Raw genomic sequence first — 13,967 nt, forward strand, 5'->3', positions numbered from 1 at the left:
TGTAGTACTGGATAGGAATGCCAGTAATGTTGAAATTATCATTGGTGAAAAGGACAAAATCATAGCTGAACAAGAAAATAAAATTACAGAGTTCCAAAGCAAGATGCAGAGCAAGGTATCAGAAGAGGTAGGAGCAACCGCTACCCTGGATAAAGAGGCCATAGAGTCTAATCCGCCAACACATACAAGAAGGAAGACATGTTCTAGAAAGAGTATTGGGCCACTACGAACTCTTAAATTTCCTTCAGCTAGCAAGAGAAAGAGAACAAATAGAAAACAAATAACCAAGGGGGAAGAGAAAGGTAAGGAGATTATTCAGGATGATGTTGTAGAAACCCCTGTCCCATCAAACACAGCTACCATAGTTTCATCAAATAAACAAATGATGCTTGCTGAGATTCAGAAGGTCAAAACCGAAATATTGAAGGTAGGGTTGATTGTAGTTAATTTTTTTTTGTTGTTAATCCTTGATATTTTTGTGTATGTATTTGTTTAGCAAGCGGAGACATGTTTTAAGAAAAATAAAGATGATATGACAATAGATGCATTATTGAAGATTAGCCAATTAAAGTGAGTTGGTTGATAGCATAGTCACATAAGTCTGTAAAACAGTGATGATTAATTTTGTTGAAGTCTCATATAGTGTATACAACAAAAATAATACTATTTTTATCTTTTTCATGTTGTATTGATAATAATACATTTGAATGCTAAATTTCACTATCAACCCAAAAAAACATTTGAATGTAATTTTTCATAGTTGTTACAAATGTAGAAGTTACGAATATTATGCAATAATATTAATAAATTATAAATTATTCTTATGTTTTTGTTGGTTTATGTAGGGCTACAACGCTTTCAGTATGACCCAACTCTATTTTCTCATTAGATATGGAAAATTTAATGATAGTCCTTGATTAGACTCAGTATACCCATGGTGATTGCATAAATGTATATTTTAAAATTATAGCAAATGGATCTAAAACCTCGGACACACAATGGCCCATCCATATTTTATGGGGTTGAGTTTGTTGTAAGTATTTGACTACATGAATTAATCTTGATTATTTTTTCTTGTATTTAGTCCACTATAAATGGATCTTATTTACATTGGCAATGTTTGAGATGATAGATGTCGATGCATTGCAACAAACTATTCAAACTGATGAATATAAGGTCATTAGGTATATCTTCTATCCTTTTAATAATAAAGATGATCATCGACATCTAATGGTCATATACATGGAAGAAGGCTTATTTATATATTATAACTCTCTAAGTGATATAGAAAAATATACTTCTATGTTTGACTCTACTGTAAGTAATAAGTTATATATTCTTTTTTTTACATTAAGCTTTTGGTATGTATTGATTACTAATATCATTTATGTGTAAGTGGAGTTTTTTAAGTGTCTAAACATTTCATACTTTGAGACGTGGCATTAAGATTTACCACCTATTTCCTCAAGAGAGTTTCAAACGATTAAAGTAAATGGCCTCACACAAAGCAAATCGTAAGTATTTGTTTATTAATCATAATCTTGATTGCAATTGATTCTTACTAGTATTTGTTTATTAATCATAATCAGAATGCTTATGTCTGTGCATCAACATAAGTCTGGACAATAAATATAAAATTCATATTAATTAAATTAAGTAATCCATGTTTAGTCAAAACTAACTGGAATATTTACCTAATTTGACTAACCAAGTGAAAGCTAATACCTCTTGGTAAACAGCTAGTAACTAAAGGTTAGACATTTGATTGAAAGTAGAATTTTTGTCTCTTGTTACTCATGCTTGAACTTTAGGACTTTAAATTTGTGTTAAATTGGCTGGCATTAATCAAGGAGGAGTGAAAAAAAATCTTTTTTTAACTAAGTTGTTTTTTTTTTTAAAATAAAATTATTTTTGACTTAGATTTAAAATAAAATTATTTTGACTTGGATTAAAAATAAAATTATTTTTGACTTAGAAATAAAATTATTTTTTAACTTGGTTTTGAAATAAAATATATTTTTATTATCTATGCTTAAGGTTGGATTAAATTATTTTGAATTGGAGTCTGAATTAAAATTAAAAGTTTAAGCCTAGTATTTTTCAAAGTTTTTAACTATGTTCAATTTTAAATTTTTCAAAGTTTTATGAAATTTTAAGTACTTACTAAAACATCAATTTAAATTAGCTTGGTTTTAAAACTTGAATTTAATTTATTAACTTAACTTGCAAACTTATTATTTTGACTAAATATTATTTGCTAAGTTTTTACTAAGTAACTTTATTCTTATATATACAACTACTATTTTCAAGTAACAAAGCTTCCTTTCAGGGGGAGCAAACTATCATTTCTTTTCATTCCTTTCTCTACTTTATATATTTTTGATATATGGAAAAGGGGGAGAGGAAAGTGAAAATTAAGAAAGAGAAAGTTAAAGTAAAAATGAAAACAACTAGAACATTTTTTGCTCAATTTGTTTCAATTACCTAACGTGTTCTAGTTATTGCATTTACTTGATTCTTAATATATTTATACTTTTTGTGGACTCTTGTTTTACTTAACTTTGAATTTTGTTACCATAATCAAAAAGGGGGAGATTGTTGGTGCGGAAAGCATCCGACGATCAAACCTAAGTTTTGATAATGGCAAAGGATTCAAAGTTAAAGTTATTTGTGATCTAATGTGTTTAAATGAGCTTGCAGGAAAGTTCTAAGTGTACTTAGGTAAAAGTCCAAACTGCGGTTATGCAGGTGGAAAACCCTAGGGGGTGGCAACCCTAGGTCCTAGGAGGTGGTAACCCTAGGCGGAAAGTCTTGGTGGATTAAGGACTTCAGGCAAGAGTCCTAGAGTCGAGGACTCTAGGTGGAAAGTCTTGGTGTCGCGAACCAGGTGAAAGACTGGGTGGGTCATGGAGCGGACGTCCAACGGAAAGTCCTAGAGCCTCGAGCGCTGAGCAAAAGTCCGGTCAGTCTGGAGGATCGGTCTGGCAACAGGTATATTCTCCTGAATGGAGTAGATGAGGACGCGTTCCCCGATAAAGGACAGTAGGAGTCAGTTCGACCTAGGGTTTTCGGTCGGGAATTTGAAGTCAGAACCGGACAGTCCAATGACTATCAAATTCTTTATCTTTTATGTCTATATTATCCTAACTTTCTTTTGCAGGGTATGTTGGACTAACGTATTTTGCAGGAAGTGAATTGGACGTGTTTGCCTCAAGTAACTTGGAGAAGCAACCTCGCAGCATGGCGCGAGGGCGCCCTCATGGAGCCTGATGGTGCCCTAGACACTAGCGTGAGGGTGCCCTCCATGCGGTTGGAGGCGCCCTCGATCGGATAAGTAGCGGAGGTCAGAGCTTATCCGCGCGCGATTAACTCGGCGGGTTGGAGGCGCCCTCATGGAGCTTGAGGGCACCCTCCACAGGCTATAAAAGGCAGTCTCGAGTAGCTGTCACGCCCCAGGTAGTCCCTGTCCGAAGAAATTTCGGCAGCATCTCCCCTGTACGGTGGACAATATGAATCTCAGTATACATATATCTATACCTCGGCCACACTCGGCCGGAACAATACATACAAATACTAAACAATCCACGCAGTTATATTCAACATTTCTACACAGATATAATATGAACAATCCACACAGTTATATAAAGAAAAAGATGATATAGAAATCAACGAAGATATACGTACACATCCTACTCCACTACAACGAAGAAACGAAATCCACGAAGTAATGAAATGTTCGCAGCGGAAAACAAAAGTAGTAAACCCAATGTGCGTCATAAAGTCCACAATACAAACCCACATCACAAGTATACGAATAAAAGCGAAGAAAGGAAACGATATCTAGAAATCCTCGCGACCAAGGGGCTAGCGACTGGAATCTCTCCTGACGGCCTCAACCTGAAAAATAGTAACAACGGGGTGAGTTCAAAGAACTCAGCAGGTAATCCAATAGATATGTACAGCAACATATAACCACCAGTAACATCCTATGGTACAGTACACTAAACCATAGAGCCTACAGTACAGTCTCCTAACAGTACAACCTACGGTACAGTCTCCTAACAGTATAACAGATATGCATAGCTGAGATAAACTGTAATAACCAGCAATAGGAATAAAGTACAGTCTATAGCAAGAATAATAAGAAAATGCATAACTGAAATAAACTGTACTCACCTGCGAGGCTTGGGCAACTGACTGTCAACATATAGAGATAAAAATAGTCAGAGCAAAAGCATGTATCCTGTATGCATGTCAATCATATGCAATCACCAAAATGCATCAATCATAACAAATGCAATCCGTGCATATGATGCAATATGACATGGTCACCCCTGTCAACCAGTCAGCCATCTCACACACAATGGTGAGATCGAGTGGGTAGGGCTGTGACACCGTGCACTCTGCCATCACTGCCCCTGAAGAGTGACCGAGACCTATCCTCCTACCTCAGACATAGTGAGGGAGCGCAATGCTCTCATCTCCCGGTACGCGATGACGGGGAGAGATCGTAGCTGCAACCCCGTTGTATCGTGCTACCCATGAGCACCCCGGTGGTGCACCACCGAGCAACCTGCCATACACACCCTGAGTGCTATGCCACTACCCATGTAGTGGTCACGCTGTGTGCAGGCCCATGTAGCCGGCCGACGAGCTCAACAACAATGGAGTCGTCAATCGCCCAGCATGCAATCATGCGATATGGTGCGTGCGGCTACAGTATGTCATACCTGAACACATCCTCCTCCATATGCGTAGGTGCCAATAAAACAAACGCATATGTATAACAATGATATAAGCAACATAAATCCAACAACATATAACAAGTATCTCCAGCAACTAATCAAGTGTAGATAAGCATCATAAATATCCATCTCTATGAACATATGTACACATGGCAAAAGATAAAAGCATCCAGTTCTAAAGTAAAGCAACTAATAGAAGAAGCATGTGATAGGTATCAACTAAGCTAAGACCATGTAAGAGATAAATCTACCATCTACCACTAGTAATTATATATAAACTATACATATCATAAGACAGTATCAAAGGATAAGTCAAAGGGTACCCGCCTCAAATAGAAGGTACAGTATCACGCCCAATCCAACGTCGAGACGCCTGTCTCGAATCAAAGTCCTGTATCAAACAATATATATATTTTATTTAGCTAAATCCAAATGAATAGCTAAATAAAATCCCTAAAACTAAATTAGGGCAAAACCTTAATCACACAACCTCAATCTACATAATTAAATCTAATGGTTAATTAGGGTTAGTTACCTAATCCCTAATCACCAATTAGATTAGAAATCTAATCTTAGATTAAATCCAATAGTTGACTAGGGTTAAGTGTCTTAACCCTAATTATTCCATTAGATTAATCTAAGCAATTAAATCTAATCACAATCAGCATAACCCTAATTCAAATCTACACATGATCAACAACTAATTACACTAATCATGTATCAATTCCTTGTTCCTTACCTCAATCCCAGCTACTGGAGAAAGTGCTGCCGGAACAAAGAAAACCTCACAGTAAACAGAACTCACTTCACTGATCGGATCAAGAGAAGAGATCAACAAGCAGATCACTGATCTCAAATCAAGCAATCCAAGACACCAATCAACCCTTCAAGCCTCTGCCCAACAACTCAATTGATCCCATCATCATCAACCGAAACCTAAATCAACCACGAGAAGATGAGGATCAAGGATAGAGTATCGGTAACAGAGAAGAAGACCTAAGCTTACCTCAATCGATTGTCTCCAGAAGGTATCACCCAAACTGATTCATCTTGAGGATACACGGATCATTCTGTGAACCACTTAAGAAGGAGGAAACGAAGGGTTAATCGATCGAAGATAATGCACACCAAGCCCTCCACCGTGCCCTAGCCACCTAGCCGTCGTCGCTTGTGCACAAGAACCGACCGAGGAAACAATTGCTCCTCGATAGCGTCGCCCAATCCAATCCGAGATGGATCACACTGTAAGCAGCACGATGAGAGCTAAGGGGAGGTCGATCGGTTGGGAGATGACACGAATCAAGCCTCCGTCGTGCCCTAGGTACCGTGCCGTTGACGTCCGGCCGCCGAATCCACCGAACAACAACCCTCGGCCGAAGATGACCTGAAGCCCGCTGGTTCCCGTTGAGCTCCGGTAACGTGCTCCTCTAACCTCGGCGCCGATTCGTCCATGAGAGGGGTAGCGAGAAGAAGAAGAGGGAAAGAAGGAGATCGGCTTCGGGACAGAGGGGAGATCGGGGAAAGGAGAGGAAGAACGGTTTCGGATCAGTGCTGGTTTGGGGATTTCGGCGTTTGGGAAAGAATAAGGATAAGTAAAGGAAAAGAATTTATAATTAAAAACTTTTCCTCACTTAAACGGGTATCCCCAAATAGGCTTTATCCGAACTCGAAATTGATCCTTTCAAAACCCGTCTTACGAGCTCCAAAAAATTCCCAGAAAATTTCTAAAAATTCCAGAAAAATTCTATAAGGATATTTTCTAAATAACTCTATTAATTAAATTTTTTGAGATCTCACAGTAGCAGTTTGGAACAACAACAAAATTGTAATCTGTCTTCTCCATGCTGCTCAAAAGACGATCCAAAAAAGCTATAGCAAGACCCCAACAACCAGGAGCTTTAAACTTATTATTTTTTATTGACGGTATAGATTTTACTACTGCTCTATTATTGTGCTTAAATTGTAAAGATTTTTCCATGCTTACAGTGATTGCCCAAAGTAAATGCTCAACGAATGTGAGCCTAAGTGTAGGAGTCGCCCCAGGCTCTGAACCAAGTAAAAAATCCTTGGTGTTTGCGTTTGCATTGTTTACTTTTCCGCTGCGTTTACTCGAAAGTTTTTTGAAACGAATGCTTTCGATCCAACAGTAAAGTCTGTGTTGTAGCAATTATGGGTCTGTAGCTGCTGGATTGTGATCAAGATTTTATAAATCATGTTGTAGCAGTTACAGATCTGTAGCTGCTACAACATTGTCTTGATTAATTAAATTTCAACAACTCCTCCCATAGAATTTAAAGGGCTATAACTCTGGATATGATATTTCAACTCTATGAATTAAATTCACCAATACCTCCCTTGCATTTAATAAGTACCTATGGAATTGATGAAATTACTGTTAGGACCGATGTGCCCGCTAGAGGGGGGTGAATAGCATTTCGTCGCGCTTGCGTCGGTTTGCTTCTTGTGATGATGTGCAGCGGAAAATACAAGAAACAATACACTACAACGCTAACACGTAGATTTACTTGGTATCTACCTCAATAAGAGGTGACTCGTCCAAGGATCCACAAACTCACACACCCTCCACTATGAAAACCCTCCTTTACGGTAACTACCGAAGGCGGAGAAGCCTTACAAGCTCACAACAATAAGCAAGAAGGAAGCCAAATACAAATAACTCTTACAAGATTTTATACAACAAAACCCTAGCTTCTTCTTCTTCTTGTCGTAACTCATCACTTGACTAGGACGTGCCTCCAAGAATCTTCAAGACTGGCGGGGAGAGCTGTGGAGAAGCTGTGGAAATCGCCCTTGCAAGCTCGTGTAGAAAAATGAATGAATTTCTACCGAAGAAATCGCACGCCAAAGCCTTTATCTGCTCCAACGGTCGAATCCCAATCGATTGGATTGCTCCCAATCGATTGGATTGGGGAGGCTTTGGATCGATCGACCGATCGATCTAGAGCGCCTCTGTGCTCTCTGGAAATCTCCTGAATTGATTGCCCAATCAATTCACTATGTTTCGTGCAATTTCTAGAGATATCGCACAAAAATCCAACCTCCCAATTGATCAGCCGATTGATTGGAGGCTCCCAATCGATCGGCCGATCGATTGGGAGGCTTTCTGTGCGATCGTCAAAGGCTCCCAATCGATCGGCCGATCGATTGGGAGGCTTTCTATGCGATCGGCAAAGGCTCCCAATCGATCCATGGATCAATTGGGAGAACCCTTTGTCACGGGTGCTCTCCCAATCGATCAACCGATCGATTGGGCATGAGCCAATCGATCGGTTGATCCATCCAGCTCCTGTAGACTTGCCCAATCAAGTTCAAAGCCCCCTAAAACCAACATCCGGTCAATGCATGACCTGTTGGTACATCATGCTTAGCATCCAGCCACACCCAACCAACCTTGAACTAGCCTTCTAGCCTCCTCCATCAGCCTTGCATCCCTCAGATATCTCCCCATCCTTCACGCCTTGTCTTCAAGAGCTTCCTTTGGCCTCATCCTAGTTGTCGGGTTCTCCTTGCCATGTCACACTAGGACTTACCTTGCCAAGACCACATGCTTGGACTTACAACCTTTGCCAAGATCACACTTGGACTTTCCACTTGCTTGGCTCTTCACAGGACTTTCCCCTTTGCCAAGATCACACTTGGACTTTCCAATTGCCTGGCTCCTCACCAGGACTTACTCCTACCTAGCTCCTCACTAGGACTTTTCTGTTGCCTAGCTCCTCACCAGGACTTTCCTGTTGCCTAGCTCCTCACCAGGACTTTCCTGTTGCCTGGCTCCTCATCAGGACTTTCTCCTGCCTAGCTCCTCACTAGGACTTTCCAAATACCTAACCTCTAGTTAGGACTTTCCTAGTCAAGTATCTTGTCAACCTTGACCTACTTGACTTGTGCTCTCGTCAACCTGGTCAACCCTTTGACCATCTCCACAACCGGACGATTGCTCCAGCAATCTCCTTATATTGTCAAACATCAAAACTCAAATCCCGACTCAAGCTTAACTCAACTCAAGCTTAGTCAAACTCGTCAACCTTGACCTAGGGAAATTGCCCCAACAATCTCCCCCTTTTTGATGTTTGACAATACCTCTAAGTTAGGCTAAATCCCATAGCCTTAACCTCTTCTTTATACCAAGGCTAAATCTTATAGCCTTAACCTCTTCTTTATCACAAGGCTTGAATGAAGGTTTCCTTCAGTCTCTCCCTTTCCTAGAAGGCAAACTCCCCTTGCTTGGGATGAAGGCCTAACTTAATCTTCCATTCTCCCCCTTTGTCACATATCAAAAATTGAAAACAAACGCTTCTCTAGAAGAGTTAACTCTACGTTGTTTACAACCTCATATGTTGTTAACAACCCCACAATGAAGATCTCATATGCTTCATTGTCGCCAAAGCTCCCCTTGAGCTCTATTTCACTTCACACTGCTCATCCTAGAGCATGCATCAACTTCACAATGAAACTCCCATTCATTGTATTCAATGCTCCCCCTTGAGCAACAATCGTTTTCTCAATGCTCATCCAAGAGCATTTTTCACTTTACCAATGAAGGTTTGATCCCCTTCATTAACCCAATGCTCCCCCTTAAGCAGTAATATTCTTCTCAATGCTCATCCAAGAGTATTTTTCACTTTACCAATGAAGGTCCGATCCCTTTCATTAATCCAATGCTCCCCCTTGAGCGGTAATCTACTCCACAATGCTCATCTGAGAGCATTTATTATCCTAACAACGAAGATAACCAATCTTCCATTGTTCCCCAATACTCGATCTTGAGTATTATCCATCATGAAGGTTTAACCCCCTTCCAAGGTCCTTGAAATTAAATTTTCATGCATTCAAGGAGTAGGTCCCCCTAAAAACATGGTCAAACTTCTATCATTGCACCAACAATGACTTAGAGTTCCTAAACAGTTAAAAAAATCAAAACTTGAAGTTTGAGGTTCAAAATTCAATAATGAAACTAAACCTCAACCTAAACTTCACCTAAGTCTACCTTAACCAATTCATACTTGCTTTCAACATGAAAACTCCCCCTAAATGGATACAAGTGTATATCAAAGGGTTAGGAATGGTTAATGACCCTTGAAAATCAAAACTTGAAGTTTTGAAGTTCCAAAATTTGAAATTGAAACTAAACTCCATCCTAAACTTCACCTTGATTTATCTTAACCAATCCATACTTGTTTTCATCAAGAAAAACTCCCCCTAAATGTCTAAAAATGTATTCCAAGGGGTTAGGAAAGGTTTTATAGACTAAGGTTGGTTTAAAATGCTGAAAACAACCTTTTTCAGCCAAAACCTGCACTTCAATCGATCAATGGATCGATTGAAACAGTGTGGATCGATCGGTGGATCAATCCACTGCATTTCTGTTTGAGTAAAACACCTTCTCAATTGATCCCCCGATTGATTGAGGCAGCTCAATCGATCGGGTGATCGATTGAATGCCTGATATGTCTGAAAGTTGACTTCAGCCAACTTCAAAAATTCCTCAAAAATTCTACAAAATTCCAAAAATCGTGAAATTTCATGTAGATATTACTTAGGTTATATATTATCAATAAAAAATAGTTTTCTATAAAAATACTTCTTATTTTCAAAGACTGACACAAATTTGAAAACTTATAAAAACTTTAGTGTTTTCTTCAAGTTTGTGTTTAACTATTCAATGATGATCACTATCAAAAGATAGTCTTCACCAAGGTTTTCCAAAAGAATTTTAAAATCATTTTCAAAACCAATATCCAATCATATTCCTTGGGCTCAATGCACATGACTTGTACATTATCTTTCCCAATGATTGGAAGTCACATGACTATGTGCTTTGATGAACCCAAAACTCAACAAGATGCACTAAATCAACATCTTGAGTTTTGTTCACCATCCTAACATCTCACTTGTATCTAATGTGTACTAAAACACATACAAGTCATCTTATGATTCTTTGTGAGATGTATATTTAGTTTTGCCCTAAATTAAGGGATCATGAATATCTATCTAGGCATTATGAGACTTATGATCATCCACCTAGGATGTCATTTGGTATAATCCCACTTGTTATGATATTTACCATTCATAATAGATGTCATTTGTCCTTAATAGCAAGGAATTTAAACATGATGCATGATATGTTATGACATACATCAAAAAGAAATAATTTTCAAAAGAAAATTTCCTATAACTACATGATGTATGTATAACATGACATGATATTTTTTGTATTTTTCATAATAGAAATGAATGCAAAAATAAATATGATGTCATGACATATGATGGGCAAACAAAGCATGACACATTAGCATAAATAAAATACCTAGATTACCTATCTAAGTGTCCTTAAACCTTAGCTAATCTTAAAATTAAATCTTAGATTGCCCAATTTCATCAAGAAGGGGTCAAACCCCAACTTGGCATTTATTTAATCTCTTGATTTATTTATGCCAATTAAAATTAAGCACATTCCTCAAATTTTGACATATTTATCCTTCTAAAGGAGTAATCACCTTGTATTTTAAGCCCGGATTTGCTCTTGACTCCCTAAGAACATACCAAAATCCCAACGTGGTAGTTCATATGATTTTCCAAATTGTGCCAATTTAATTGACACATAATTCCTTAAGATTTGGCACATGTTACTCTTTCCAAGAGTGACAATTTGGATTAAGGTTTACATTTCCCTTAACTCTATAAGAAAATACCGAATTCCAAATTTGGTATTACTTTTGCTTCTTTCAGGGGTGTCAATTTAAATTAGATTCAACTTCTCAAATTTTGACACATATTACTCCTCTTAAGGATTAAACGTTTAGATTGAGACTTAAGTTTGCTCTTAATTCCTCAAGATCATACTAATATCTCAACTAGACATTTCTTATCCTTTTTCCAAGTATACCAACTTACATTAAATGTGATTCCTCAAAGTTTGGCACAACTTACTCTTCCAAGGAGTAATTGATTTTATTAAGGTTTAAATTGTCCCTTAGCCCATTAAGAGAACACCAACATCTCAACTTAGTATCTCTTATGGTTTTCCTTTAAGTGTGCCAATTTTAACCTAATTTCAAATCCTCAAAACTTGCCACCTTTTTGCTCTATCACGTTTGATTAAAGCATGGATTTTCTCTTAATTCCTTAAGAAAGTATCAAAAGTTTAACTTGATTTTTCTTATACTTTTCTTAAGTGTGCCAATTTAGAGTAAGTTCAATTCCTTAGGACTTGGCACATTTTACTCTTCTCAAAGAGTAGCACTTAATCCTTCGCATTTTCAAAGGTTAGTAAAACCTTGAAAATGCTCTCCAAGTGTCAACTTCATCAAGGTTGGGTTGACTACCCTTTCAATTAAAGTTGACACTCTCTAAACCCATCTAGGGTGTAGAGAATATGCTCCTAGGAACCCAATATCTATTGGTGCTCCTTGGATGCTCTAGGTACTCACTGGGGATAACTTCCCTAGATACCTTCCTAAGGGCCTTTCTTGGCTTCTTAAAAGCCTTGGTCACTTCCACTAGGTCACTTCTAGGGCTAACTTTCCTTGTAACCTTCTTTGTGACTTTATTTGGCCTTTTTGGAGCTTGATACGGATATGTTGAGGGGCTCAAAAGGAAACATCAGAAAGGAGAGGGGCATTTCCGTCATTGCACATGTTGAGGGTTTGATGCATTAAAGGAGCCACTATTCGTCTTCGTGAAGGAGGGCTGGGTTTTTGGCTTCCGCCGTCGCCAACCGCAGAGGGGGCAGGGGTTGTGCGTTCCTGCTCCGCGACCAAGCTCACAGGCGAGGGAGGAGCCTCTTCTCCACGCCGACGCCACCTCGGAGCACAGCTAGCGCCTCACGCACGGTCCAGGATGCCTCTGTCGTCGATCTTCCTCATGTCGGTAGCCGCCAGGGCTAGCCTTCCCTTCTCTCCCTCTCGTTCTATCGGCAGACACCTTCGGCTGCCTCAGGTGGAGGGTTGCTGCCTCTTCTCCATGTCGGCACCGCCTCGGAGCACAGCCAGCGCCGCCCCCAGTGGGCGCCGCCCCAGTGGCAGCGCCGCCCGTTAGCGGCAGCGCCGCCCTTAGCGGCAACCGCCGCCCTTAGCGGCAACCGCCGCCCTTAGCGGCAACCGCCGCCCTTAGCGGCAACCGCCGCCCTTAGCGGCAACCGCCGCCCTTAGCGGCAACCGCCGCCCTTAGCGGCAACCGCCGCCCTTAGCGGCAACCGCCGCCCTTAGCGGCAACCGCCGCCCTTAGCGGCAACCGCCGCCCTTAGCGACAGTCGCTGCCCTTAGCGGTAGCCGCCGCTCATGCTATTTGTCTACGCCAGCCTTCGAGTCGAGATGGAGTTCGGCCGGTGAGCCGATGTGATCTCGGCCATCGAGCAGTCGTGTTTTGCTACACGCACATTTATTATGCCTGTGAGTTACTAGGATTATCCGGCCCATGTGCCATGTGCCGTCCTGCGAGCCGCTATCATATTCGGCTTGCGTGCCGCCCTTTCAGATCCCTGCTGTACTGGATTCCATGTCGTTGCTTTCATATTCGGCTCCTCAGCTGACTCACACCCATCTACTCGTCAGGGCCACGACGACTCGATCAGCAGCACGACCAGCTCATCGACCTATCCGAGGGCGCCCCTCGGGGCCAGGGTACATTCTCATACTCATTACTTATTTTATTGCTCCATTCTATTCGGCTACTTATATATTCGTGGGACCCACCTCGAGCACCGGGGTCCCAGAGACCGGGGTAACCTGGTCGCTAGCTATAGGTACGATTGACCAGAGGGCTTTTGACGACCTGGTCAACGTAAAGGACAACTCACTACCGGGTCATGGGGATGCGGTCAGCCTTCCAGACACGTCACACCGGCAGGTCTGTCTTCTCAGCTTCCTGACAGGATTAAATTGGAGTCGTCTATGGGAACACACCTGATCTGGAACGTGAAGATGGACGACGCCAAAAAATTCTACCATCCTCATGACCTCGGTCAGTTTTTGCGTTATCTTTTCTCTTTTAGATATATAATCTGCCCTAGTTCCTCAATCGAAGACCCCATGCCGATCGGCCGGGCATATATTATCCAAGCCACGGGCTTAATGTCGAAGACCCCGTGCCGATCGGCCGGGCATATATTATCCGAGCTATGGGCTAGATGTCAAAGACCCCGTGTCGATCGGTCGGGCGTATATTATCCGAGCCATGGGCTCGATGTCAAAGACCCCGTGC

This window comes from Zingiber officinale, chromosome 5B (assembly GCF_018446385.1).
Source record: "Zingiber officinale cultivar Zhangliang chromosome 5B, Zo_v1.1, whole genome shotgun sequence".
Classification (NCBI taxonomy): domain Eukaryota; kingdom Viridiplantae; phylum Streptophyta; class Magnoliopsida; order Zingiberales; family Zingiberaceae; genus Zingiber; species Zingiber officinale.